Source organism: Anopheles aquasalis, chromosome 2 (assembly GCF_943734665.1).
Source record: "Anopheles aquasalis chromosome 2, idAnoAquaMG_Q_19, whole genome shotgun sequence".
In the NCBI taxonomy this organism is placed as follows: Eukaryota; Metazoa; Arthropoda; class Insecta; order Diptera; family Culicidae; genus Anopheles; species Anopheles aquasalis.
Genome location: NC_064877.1, coordinates 52,565,647 through 52,578,902, shown reverse-complemented (window position 1 = coordinate 52,578,902; position 13,256 = coordinate 52,565,647). Strand labels below are relative to the sequence as shown.

Sequence of the window (13,256 nt, the reverse complement as noted above, 5' to 3'; positions counted from 1 at the left end):
TGTTAAATGTAAATTTTCTTTCTACCTTCCGTTACAGCCCTTTTCTTTTAAAAAAGCAAAGCAAATTTGCAGGATGGTTGAGTAAATTGGTAGTGAAATCATCAAACTTTTCAAACAACCCAATTTTGCGAGTGATGAAAGTAGTGGTTTCCATGCGAGCTTACTACTACCTTCCGAACGAGTATCGTTACGAGTATCGATTAAGCCCGCTCGTGCAATCTTCTTCGTGCTGGAGATGTGAGGCAAAGTGCACGTGAAAAACACAAATCGTGGAGCGCCCATGGGAAAATCAAAAGAAGAGCTCCATCAAGTGAAAAGCGGCGAGATTGAATGAATCCCACCTCCTCGTGAATGGAGAAAACGGAAAAAGTGAAACTTGTGCGTTTAATTTACACTTGACTCTGTGGGCCATTCAGTGTTGGTCTCGTGTATAGCATGCAGCTCTTCTGTTGAGCATGGTTGCATTGAAGGTGCTCGTGAGAAGGACCAGATAGAAGCTTCTGAGCCTCGAAAGTGGTGTAAACCAGAATTCCACTTGCGTTCCACGACTTGTGATCGAATGGCCTTCCATATTCCGCGTGATAACGCGATAGCTCTCGGCCCAAAGCGTGTGTTGTAATCAGTGACATCGGAGGGGTCGCTTTGTGAAACCCCATCTGTATCGGTAACAGTGCCACAATTCCCGAATATTGTTCGGTGGCCAGATGCACTCCGTGCCCCATTCCATTCAACTGTTATCGAAGAATCGATTCACGGAACAGGACGATACCGTGAGTCATAAACGGCGAGTCACGAACTTCGTTCCAGTTTTATTAAGCTAGACCAGGTGAGTGTTGGAATCTTTACTAAAGGTGCAAAGTAACAGAGGATACACCGGGACGGATTGCCAAGATTGTTGGGGCCCCGCCGATGCTAAACGATACTCTAAAAGTCGTGCGCGGTCATTGTGGGTCATAGTAAATTATGTAACTCGGAAGAACCGAGTAAGAAGTGTAGTAATTTTGGACGATTGTTTACAAATTTATCAACAAACATTTTGTTCAACAAATCGACCGTGAAGGAAATCGATGAAACGCTTTAATCTGTTGCTAAATATTCGAGTGCCGCATACCATTTATCCAGCGACTTCCAACAACGCTCAAACGGATTACTTGGCAAGTTAACTTGTCACACAAATTGTGCAACCGCGTACGCGATTCTTAGTTGCATTCGCCAGCCAGCCAGCCTCGCGGATTGCATTCGGAGCAGTCCGCCTTGTTGGGCGTCGGGGGTTCCGTTTTGGGTTACAGCTACTTGGACCAGCAAGACGATCTCTTTGGAAACACAACATCGTCGCACCCATTTGTTCATAGCCTACTTACGAGGGAGCAGCAGCTTTTGGCACAATGAATGCTCCAAGCAAGGGCGTTGAGTCCCACTCCCATGTGAACGGTTCGTTTCGAAAGACAAATGCGCAAGTTGCTTGGAAACAGCAGATTTGTAGTTGAAGCAGTGGAATACTATGCCCGTGCGGTATCGGATTTTGCAAACATCCAGCCGACCAGCCAGCCAACAAGGCAGCTAGCTAGCTAACCAACCAATCGTCAAAGCGTGCTCAAAAGTGCGTGACCAAGTGAATGGGGCAGCAACATGTGATACGCCGGAAAAGAGTTTTTTGTTCATAATCTTTTCATGCCTCAATAACGCCGAACATCGCGTGGTGTTTTCATCTCTCGCAAAGGTCGTGAACATTTTACACGAATTTTGCTGAAGAGCAAATTCCCAATTTTGTTGCGACAAGAAAGCAACATATCACAAGTACAGAGAATATCTCGAAGATGCAGCTGCAGCCTGCACTTTTGCTTCTGATATCGCTCGCAAATTTGAGGTTCGTCTGAAGAGTGTTTCCATGGGTGACAATGTTATTTGCTGCTCGTGGACGAGATTGTTGATTTATCTTATCAATGGAATCCTCTTTATGACCGCCGTCTTTGTGACAGTTTTGGGGCGCCAACAGAATATTTTCTGCAACGTCTTCCAGAAACCGGCAGGAAGGTGGGGTATATTTTATTCATATTCTCCCGAGATACTAATATATTACGTGCTCTCTAACCGTGCTTTTCAGTTTGCATCGTATGGCATCGCGAGAGTTGGCTATCAAGGCGTAGTTTTAGAAGAAGATTCTGTAAAGTTTACAGTACACTGTACTGTAAATATCTTCCAGAGTACAAGGGATGAATGTTTCGCGATGATTTATGCACAAACCGACTTTAGGTTCGACTTGAAGACCGCCGGGATGGTAACTGTTGATTTCACACGCTTAAATCAGGAGTTATTAAAATTTTAGGAAAGTTTTTACATAAAATGTTTGGACAACAGACGCAAAATTCAAGTTGGATTGCGCGCTAAATCCCAAAAAAAATCACCAAAAATCACGAAATTTACCAAAAATGGACGTTTCCGGACTGAAGGGAAAACAGAGAAAACGGGAAACGAGGTAAACGGAAGCAGTTTTTAACGTAGCAACGTAATGCAGTTCACGCGCACTCCAGCAAAAAATCAGAAGCGTGTGCAAAGTGATCTACTACTACTTATCACGCTACTCCTGAGGCGAAAGTAAATGGAAGTAAGTGATACACCAAACAAAATTTACTATTCCGCTGACCGTTTTTTTTTCGTTGATTTGGATCGCTAGAAACACCAATTAAAATTTACTAATTGTGCAAACCCGTCACTCCCTCCTTGCGCGGAAGCCAGTTACCCTCGCCAAAGGCGGAAGATAAAACCGATCCACCACCGCAACACTCGTCGTCCTGGGGTGCGATTCATTTTACTAACGACCTCTTACCTATGCCAATATTGCCGTACCAACCAAGGGCAACGTCGGCGACTGCAATAGCCTTCTTGGCCTTCTGTTGAGCTACCTGTGTCGATTTTTCGGCTACCAGTTTTGCAACTGCGGCCCGGTGCCGTTCGACCGTTTGGTCCCCCTCTCCCTCGTGGTGGTCACCGGCAGAATCTGAACCCGACAGAACGTTAGGGGGAGGGGGAGGGGCATTGCCATCGCGCGTCCAACCTGTTGGCCGTGCCTCGGTGCCGATCGAACGTACGAGAGGCTGGCCGGGAAGGGAACGGCGACGCAGCAGCCGGCGGGTACGGTGTCTTCGCGTTCGGAGTGTTATCTATCCGCCTGACCCGCCTGCCCCCCAAATAAAAGAGCCGACACCCGGTGACCCGGAGTCGCTCCCGGGCCGGTTTTTCAGCGGTCAGCGACTAGACCACAGGTGCTACGGCCTCGGCATGAACCACAAAGAAGGTTTCTCGGAGCCACGATTTGTTGACCGTTGAGGGAAAATAAGCCGTTGCAACAGGGCGGATTCTATCTCGCACACTCCTACCGGAACTCGGCTTAGAGTGAGCGAGAGGGCCTTATCGTTTACGGGCCTGCGGTTCCAGGAGTTCATTTTTTCAAAAACCGATTTTTGAAAAAGTGGAGCCCTGAAACTGACCCCAGTTCTAAACCAATAGCGAAGATCAGGGTTGTAGCTCAGATTGCGCTCATTTTTCGCTTTGTGTAGACCTAACTGAAACCTAGCTTAGTGTGCGTGGCGCTCGACAGCGTCCATAGCGTTTGCGTGCGGGGTTCAAATCATTTTTTCAATTTCTTTTAAACGCTCTGGCAAAACGGTACTGGCATCATCGTCTTTGAACTATTCGCTGGTGATTTACGGAAGCGCCATGGTGCCCAGCGTGCCGTGTGTCTGTGCGTGAATGGTGTCCGGGCGATCTGGTGATCCGACGTTAAACATGATCGATGTAGGCAGCGAACCCTCAAAAGTGCGGAAAGATTGCGCGTGATTTCTGTGCCCACAAGTGGATTACTCAAGATCGCACACAGTCGTTGCTGTGCATTTTTTTTTCGAAATAATCGTCGACCTCGTGAATGCGATCCTCCGCCAAGGTAACTGCATCATGGCATCCGTCCGGAAATTAGTGTGCCAGTTGAAGGAATGCAAGCGGATTTGTGTTAATGTCGATGCAACGAAAACCTGTTGCAAAAAGTTCGATGCCCCGCCCGGTTCCGAACAGTGCCGAATGATCGGCAGCCGAGCCGAGATGTAATAGTGATCTTCACGTGAATTCCATCCAGCAAACCACAAACTGCCAACCCTAGCATTACGTGTGTACGTGTACCGAAGTTACCTTACACATCCGGTCAATTTGCCATTTCCCGAATGCACCACTCATCTCTGCCCAGCCATCGATCGATCGGTCGAACTCTGCGAGTCATCATCTCATTTGCGTTCGTGCTATGACAACCCATAGCCTGCCTTTCAACAAGCCTTTCGAGTCCAGAACGAAATCTCAGCAACCTTTCCAGCGATCGAACGATCAGACCAGACAACGACAAAGACAGCAGCCGATCTTGAGCAAGCTTTTTCCCTTAACTGCCGTAGCGGTCAAACCGGTTACCGAGCCAAGATCGACTTTGTTGTTGGCTGTCGTGTTTGTGTTGAGTATGATTCTGGGCGAACTCAAATGGAACCTCTCGGGGATTGCATCGGGTAAGAGAGGTTCTTTCGTTTGGGCCTTTAGAAGACCCATTCTGAGTTCCGTGGGATGGAAGCTGGTAACGACTCGGATCGGATTTTCTGAACCGTAATCTTCTTTGATGGATTGCAAAAGAAAACTCTTCCCGACTGATGCTACTGGGATTCTGTGCCCTTACTTAAAACGTTATCTCTTTGTAACGAATGGAACGGAATAGATTTTTCGGTATTCTTTCCATAAGCCTTTTGATGGAATTGAAATGTAAATTTTCTCATTTAAACTAAACGGAAAGAGATTGCCGCCACGAATCCCCTTCGAGCCTCAGGTTACTTTGATTCCGCTGTTGCCTGGTTACCTGGCGGTCATCCTTTTAAATGCCCCATGATCCTCGGCTTCTTGATGGACTTCCGTCTAATCAGGAATACTGGGTGTGGGTTCAGGTTTCCGCTCCTAAGTCTTATCGGTGGTTAACGTATGTGCCACATTGCTTTACGCAGTGAGCCGCATTAGCACCGTGTGGGTATCATTGTAAATTTTATCCCTATCAGCACCGTGTCGACCTCGCCCTGTCCAAACATCATTCCGGCTCAAACAGCATCTCGTCGTATCCAGCTTCTTCACAATAAGCTTTACTATTTCCCATGCTGTATCTCCGGTATATAAGGACATCTCACTAGTGTATCCGTCGTACGATAACAAACGGGCTTCATAATCACGGAATGGCCGCACGAGCTAGTGATATCTTGCACATGTGTACTTTGATAACCCCTTATAATATGAGGTGCGCTGCATCGTGCAGTGCCAATTTGATGCCTGAATCTAGTCCACACTCGGGCAGCCGTGAAAGAGTACGAGTAGTGCGCAATGCGCAACATACTCCTCTTCCTCCTGCCAGCAGCATTTACAAGCGTTCTGTGTAAATACTATGATGATGGTGTGAAGGCGAACCATCATGAAGCCGTCCTGAGGGAAGGAGGAGACTGTATTGGAGCCATAAACTGCTGAAGATGGTTGAGGAAGAGCAGATCTTTTTTTGGCAAATTAGTGCCAGCAGTGGTGTTGCAAGCACTCCTACCAAGGTTACGAAGGAGACTTGTCTTGTATCACCTCAAGATCGTGCATTAAGCAATCAATCTTAGTCTCTCTAGTCCTAGTGTCCCGCTGAAGGGATTGTGACGGTCTTTTAGTAGTGACATGTGAATGATCTTTACGATCAAGCGGTGGAAAAGTTTAGCTGAGTGTCCGCTATACATTATCTTTCTCAATATCATTGAAGAAAAGAGAGCGAGTAGTGTGTGGCCATTCGAGCACTACGAACACATACGCTCGAGAGATCGCGAGACGGAGGAGAGTCGTCAAAGGCGAAGAGATTCCGCTGCGGGTTTTTTTTTCTTCTACCCAACATCCATCCCACGATCACGAGCGTACGCCTGCCTGGAGACAAGGCCTGGCTGTGTGGTTGATCATTACGCGAGACCTGGAATGTTGCTCTCTTCGGCCGTGAGGTTGCGGAGAAACCAGTTTGTTGTTGGGTCAGTTCTCTTCGTCTCGAAATTCCCCCGGACGTGTGATCAAAAGTAAAGGTGTCCGGACAAGGAGTGTAGCGTGTCTGCTGCGTCATTGAGGTGTGCAGTTGGCAATACTAAAAGCAAAACCTCTTTTTCACCGGCTCATGTGGCGCAGATTTTAACTATCTTCTAGAAACATAATTCATCTTAATGAACATGAACTAAGTTGCAAAATTGAATGTCATACATTTTTCGATATTGAACATTCATCCCTCGGTCATGTCTGCACAGATATTCTTTGATGTTATTAACATGATCAAGCGGGTTGGTAGGTAATGTTTGTTAATCGCTTTAATGTCAGTTTTGTTTGCTTTTCCTTCCCTGAAGATGACGCAAAGTGGGCGGAATTGAATCGACCGCTACTTATGCAATACATCTGATAGACTCGGAATGGGTTTTACACATTTGTCTTCGACTTTTCCCGACAATCATCTCAGTTACGGACCATAGCATTGCAGAACGACAGCCGTACTAATAATGTAGGCACAGAGAAACGACAAAAGGAGCAGGAAACAAGGAGCAAAGAGCAGAGCAGGACAAACGTGGAACATCTGCTTCTCCTGCGTCCTTTGCGACTGGAAGAGAGCGGAAGTGGTACCATTGGAGATGGGTTCTGGTTGCACAGCTGACGGGAGTCACGCCAGGAATTGTGAAACACACGGTCCAATGCACGACGAAACACAGCCACATAGGTCGCTTTCATTTTCATGCGCCCAAAATGTAGTGGCAATAGGTTAATGGAAATTGTCCTTGATAAAATTAAATTAATTACGGTCACTCCACAATGGATAGAGAGTAGTAAAGCACATTCAATCGTATGTGGTACCAGGGTGTCCAGCATCACGCGTATGATTAATTAACTCAATTTATATCGTTCGAGTAATCGTTCTGTAGAGCTATCCTGGTAAGGATGAAACGATCACCATTGGTGTAGAGTTGGTGATTTCAAACAACCATTGGAACCGGTGCGATGACTCATCAGACGCATCGATGAAAGAAGATTTGAGAAATTCAACGATCCACTTACAGTCACTCCATGATTCACCTTGTAACGGTGGTGGTGGTGCTTACGGGGCTTCTGACTCATCGTTGACGCCGATTGTGCATAACTGAGTGGGGGGATCATAGCCACGACAGGTATACGAGAAGCAATCAGAGGGAAGCTAAAGGTCGATTCTTTACCGGTGTCGATAAATGCCTCATTATTACCCTTAGACCGTTGGATCTGCGCTGGTGTCCAGTACTCTGCAGCAACATGTGACAGTGTATGGGGTGGAATTGACCACCCGGTGTGCGCAGCATTCACGTGAGAATGCGGTTCAATAAAACCCCTTGATTCGGAACCCGACGAAACCTTGAGCCCTCCCCGCTAGTTTCTCCATTTTCTCCATAACTTGTGGGCATGGGATGAATTTGGAATTCGATTTGTCGTTCGTGATATGCAAAAGGGTCCATGCCCCGAGACTCAGGCTTTCGGCACCTAATACCATCCGCTAGTTTGACCCAAAAGTAATTGGACAGAAGTATCCTACCGATCATCAGACTAAACACAGGACAGGGCGGTGTGTATCGATTTGGTAACTTTTGGACTGTAGTTGGCCATTATTCACTAAGCTAAGAACTAAACATCAACATCCCACTGCTGCGCATCTGGTAGAGAGGGAAATAATGGTCGCGTCGCCTAGCAACGATCCTTTGCTAATGGTGATGGATTTTCCTTATAACTTCCGGAGCATCTTACACGCGCTAGCCCCTCGCCACGGCCTCCTAGTTCCTCCGGTTGGATTGTCCTCGATTGGGGAAAGACAATTAGAAACACACCAGGACCAAACGCTCTCATCTGCCGTTGGTTGATCGGTTGAAAAGGTCAACGAACGCAATATTGAAGATCCAGATTGTTTTGCCAAGAGTAAGAGAAAGCAGAGGGTGACATTGGGGTGACGCGTCGCCAAGGCAACGAGAAAATGGTGGCGCCCTAGTGACCGGTGATTGATTGGTGGTAACTAAAGGGGAGGGCGATATCTCGCCGTGGGAAGTAACTGCATCACAGGGTCGCGACCAGTATTGCTTTCGTTTAACGTCGCCCGTCAAACTGCAGATAGCAACTGCAATCAGCGAACCAGTAACCTTGCACAGTTACTCAATTTCATCGTTTAATCCAATTTATAGGATCGTTTACTGATCGTCGACTGAGGGGGGGTGGGGGACAGTTGTGCTCATCATTAAAGAATCTGTTAAAACAGGAGCAAGTCCATTCGATCTTCCCTTAACTTAAAAAAAACATTGGTCAAAAAATTAAGAGCTTAAAAGTACTAAAAGATCGGTCCAGTAATTTTTATGCTCCGATCGATCCAATTATTTTACACAATATTGTTTAAAGATTCATCGTACAGAAAACAGGAAAATGCAAAAAAAAGTTAACTATGGTATAAGCTAAATTATTGGCATCGCGGAATTTATTCTAATCTCTGGCCTCATGACAATTTCCCAAACAATCAAACGTCCAGCCAGCAGGCAATTTGCTATCTTTTCGAGATTAATTATGTACAGTAATGATATCACGATTAATAGAGAAAGAATAGGTAGTACGATTGGCAGAACCACGGCAATCACTAGAGCAAAGTGCAATGATGCTTAAGCTTAACAAGATTAGCTATCGTTTTTTCTAGTACCCTGATAAGCAGTAGCGGTGTGGGTCGCTTTCCCAATCCCTCATTTTCACCGCTACGCACTTATAGGCTGCTTCAACACATTTGTACGATTACAATAATTAGCTGGATGAGGAAAAAAAAAGCTGCCTGAATTCCACCCCTGGTGGTATCGTTTGGTTTCTTCCTCGCAACCGGCCGAGGCCTTAGCCCATCGCACTCTCGCAAGTTTCGCGCCAACAAACGCCGAGGCACCCTTACTTACCGATGATTTCCCACGCTTATTTATTTGGTTGGTGCATCCGAAAACGGCCGAATCCCTTCTTACTTTATCCTACCCGGCAACGGCATATGGCACACAGGCAGGCAGTCCGCGGTGTTGTAGCGGTTCCGGTATTTGGGGCAAATTTTCCATTACTTTCCGTCATCAATCCACAAAACTAGTGCATTGGTAATGAGGTGTTTTCCTTTTTTATCGCACGTTCGGGGGCGATCCAGAACTAACGAGGTGAATGATCATTTCTTTCCAATTAAAAAGAGGGTCCACAAAATCGCCTACAGTTGAGGAGAGTGGTGACACCAGCAATGGTGACATTTGCTTTCGATTCCCAGGCGAGAGGCTACTTGAGCTTTGATTGAAGTATCTCAACTATGGGCCGATGGTTCTCAGGCTCGAAACTTCTCTCAGTGGCCATCATGCGGCATCAGCATACTACATTATACGGCCTTACAGTCGGCTGGTTCCAACTCTTATCGCCCTCTGTGGCGTGAATGTGGAAATCCGGAAACGCTCGCCACGGCACGTGCTCGGTTTTAATATTGTTTCTCTGCTCTGGCGCAAATGTGTCGTGGTTCTTAGTTTGGGTGGTGAGGTGGGAAAAATCGAAATTTCCCAAGGGGAGGAATTCTTCTTGCTGCCGTCACCACGTACAGCCTGTAGTGCGTTAAAGTATCGTTGGTTAATGTTGGCGTCCTTTCTTGTAGACGTTTTTAAATTGATCTCCATCAAACTCAGCATTGCCTTGAAGTAAAACTTTTGCTTGACCTCATGCATTCATTCACCACAAGCTCTCTTCCTGTATTCGATGAGAAATGGCATCAGCGAAGCGAAGAGGCGCATCACCGGCGCGCACCATATTGCACCGCTAATGATCGACTCGGTGAGCACCCAGGGGGCAGGCGAGGGGAGGGGGGTATCATTAAGCGACAACACTACGGCAAGCGACATTGGCCGGTACGGCGGAAACGGAGTTTCCCACCGCCGAGGTGGCCGGACGCCGCCGGCGGCGCCTGTTATCGGATGACGTAGCTCTGTCACATTCGTCGGTTCGTTCGGGAATCAAGAGTGATGCGGTTCGTCGAGCAGAACGGCTGGCGCACAATCGTCCGGGGGCTTTGTTATATACCTCTGCCACAGTTTTCGGAGTTCAGTGACAGTGGTGGATTCGGGACAACACACCGTTTGGTGGTGTTTGTAGTGGTACTTTGAAAATCGCCGCGATCACCGAACGCAGAACGATGATGTTGATAGAACCTTCAGTTCGATTAGATTGACGGACTTTGGGTGAAAACTGCTCATCAGTTCATAAAATCGAAGATCACTCTGTTCCCATGATCACCCTCAGGTAGCTGTCTTGTTTCGACTTTTACTTTACGAGATGAGCTATTATCAGCTGGAAGGCTCAATGATTTGGAGTTAAACGCATTCAAGTTGGTCCACAAAAAAGAAAACAGGGAAGAAAGTAAAGGTCGCACCAGCCGAAAGTCTGGCCACCAATAGGAATGAGGAAGGATGGTGCGCGGGGTGGCGTGAATTTTTCCCAAGCATAAATTAGCGAATCCAGCAGCAGCACTAGGGGAACCCCGGGGTTCGTCCATTTTCATCGTCGAGTTTGGTTCTCACTGAGACCATCCTGCTGGGGTTCTGCTAGGGAGAACTCGGAAGGGAAGCATTCGGTTCTGTTTGGGATGGACGCGCGGGTAAGCAAAGCGAAGGGGAAAGCTGCTGTGCTGAAGCGATAGCCAAAGATGTTGTTCTCAAATCCAAAGAACCTTTTCCTTCGGATGAGAGAGCTCTCCGTTGTACGTGTGGGAATTAGAGGGGGTTTCTCGTGCGAATTTACCTTTACCCCGAGAAAAGAAGGAAAGCGAACTACGACTGCTGCGTGCATGGACGAGGGCACTGACTCTGTTGTTTGACAAACTATTGTTCTCGTGGTCTCTCGCGATCTCGCGCAGACGATTTAACAATGAGCGCTTTCCTTCTTCGTTAGCCGTGCGCTGGGAACTGAATACGTTGAAGGTGGGTTAACCGACTCCTAATGCCGCTGTTTACGTCTCTGCAGCGGTGTTGTTGAAGGGGGTGTTGAGCACGAGAAATGGCCAGGATGTGTGTCCACACCCCAGACCCAGACCAGACCCCTCTTTAAGCCCAAAGGACTTTACTAAAATGGTAAAAGATTTTCATAAAACGAAGCGTTCTCAATGACTGTTTGCATACAAATAATTCCAGCTTGACTTGAGTGATCATAAATGCAACTGATCCTTTTATTCAGTGCCTACTACAACAAAGTAGGCTTCAATGGTCTCCTGTACCTGGATTTCATTAGCTTGAAGCGACACGGGAACTCCGAATGTTCCATGTTCTTATGATCTATTCTGTTTCTAGTTAATGACCCTAAGCAAGCGCCGGTCAACAAGGTCAAAAGGACAGTTTTCGGTTTTTATGGCGAGACTGATCGATCGTGGGCTGATCGTTCAACGAAACTCGCCAACTCAAGCTCATCGATGGCATTGCGAAATGTTGTAGTCTCGTAACATGCGCTGCCCTTCTGGAAATCCTATGGCGTGCAATTGTGTCTAGCAATTCTGTCTAGACCAGTCAGCGATTAGCGATTGCCTACGAACCCTCACTTCCATCCGCAACAATGCATTGCCGAGGTACGCATGTTGGCATTGACCGCGCGGTTTATGCAATCTTTTCAAAGCGGTCGAGCCGAAGGATTGGGCGTTGTTAAGAACCAAGTAACAGCGATAAAGGAAGCAACCTTTTATCCATCAAAAGCAGGCGGCACATTACATAAGTTGTCTAAAGGGTGCGGTCGTTCTAACAAGAGCGCCGTGAGTATTGGCCACAATAATTTGTGGCCACTAGCTTTACAAAGAAACCTGGAAAATGGTGCATCGATGGAGGTGCATTTGCTAAACCATTTTTATTCTTAATTTTTGGAAAAACTCCAGTTAATGCAAGAGTTTGTTTAAGAAATGGCCAATCGTTTTTTTCTTCCCAGACCCGCGGGAAGATCGTTGAAACAGCCAAGGTAGAGGTGTGGAATTCAGGTAGAGGGGCGCCGGTGCTGTTACCGTTAAAAGTGTCGATACTCACACACCTTTAAACGTGCTTGGTAGTGTGCGTGGTGCGTGGATTTCCGTTACAGCCACACGTGCGTTAGGCTTCGATTACACGCAGCGAAACCTCGTCGCCAGGCCTGGCTAACCCTGGTGTTCGCTGAGTCGTTTATCATCCATTTTTCCGTAAAAGTATCCTAATTACGTTTGAAACTGGACAAAGAATGGATTGCAGGAACGGATTCTGCAGGAATCCCCCATAGCTCGCACGAAGCGAAATCAATTCGAAAATTACACTTTTCGTGTGTGCCATGTTTGCGCTTCGTGTGTACCCAGCTTCATCGGAGGAGGGGTTTTTGTTGGTATTGGTGGATCGAAGAACAAGAACAACCCTTGGCGCAGCTCGATAATGACTAGCGGGCCACCAACCGTTTTCTTAAAACTCGCGAATTGAGGTCTACTGGAGCGCACGGAGGTCAGGGTCGTGATTGCGTTTTCGCGGAAAACGCCTTGTAGCTAGTGATGTGGAATTGGTGATCGAAACGAAAGAAGCTACCCCCGCCACTTTCCGTCGTTCGATTGATCGCGCTGCGCGTCCTTTCTAGTTTTCATAAAAAAAACGTAAACAACTGTAAGCTGACGGAACATATTCGTCGGTGACGGTCCTGGTGGCTAAGAGTGGTAACAAATCACATGAGATCTTTTCCCCAAGGCGCACCATAATGCTTGTGATAAATGGGCGAGGGACCGCTGCAGCAGGCCTTCATCATCGGTGCACCACCACAGCAGGCGGCGGTTTTCAGTGGCGTCTTGTTAGCCTGTCGCTTTCTCACTCGACTTAAGTGCCCCTAAAGTGGATTAGAATTTAATTTTCTCACATTAAAAAGTGCATTTCTGTCGGGGAAACCGCTCGTTTAGAGAGACGAATGCTTGGTTGACAAAAAGTGGGGGAGTTTTTTAGCTTCCGTAAAACAATATTTTCACGTTTCCTGCTACCAACATCTCTGGAGTTTGAGTTGAGGGTGACAACAGTAACTTACCCAAAGTGATCGATCCCTTGGTGGCTCTGGCTGCTGTTGAGGGTGTTTAGGAAAAAAACGAGCTTAGTCATAGCGGGCTCTGGCGGCTATATCATCTGGCTCGTTTGGTGTTCTTGAATGTA

The 13,256-nt window shown here is 47.1% G+C and overlaps 1 protein-coding gene across 5 annotated transcripts in view; it reads left to right on the top strand.

Annotated features, from left to right (window-relative positions):
* Nucleotides 1–242: 242 nt before the first annotated feature.
* LOC126581292 (protein numb) overlaps nt 243–13,256 on the top strand; it is an 18,686-nt gene continuing 5,672 nt past the window's right edge. The window contains exon 1 of one of the 5 annotated variants that reach the window (XM_050244843.1): nt 243–826. The gene's annotated coding sequence lies outside the window, so the exon portion shown is untranslated. Of the gene's footprint in view, nt 827–3,239; nt 3,264–3,657; nt 3,941–12,418; nt 12,776–13,256 lie in introns of those variants that run through there. The other 4 variants (XM_050244842.1, XM_050244841.1, XM_050244839.1 and 1 more) reach the window with 4 other exon arrangements.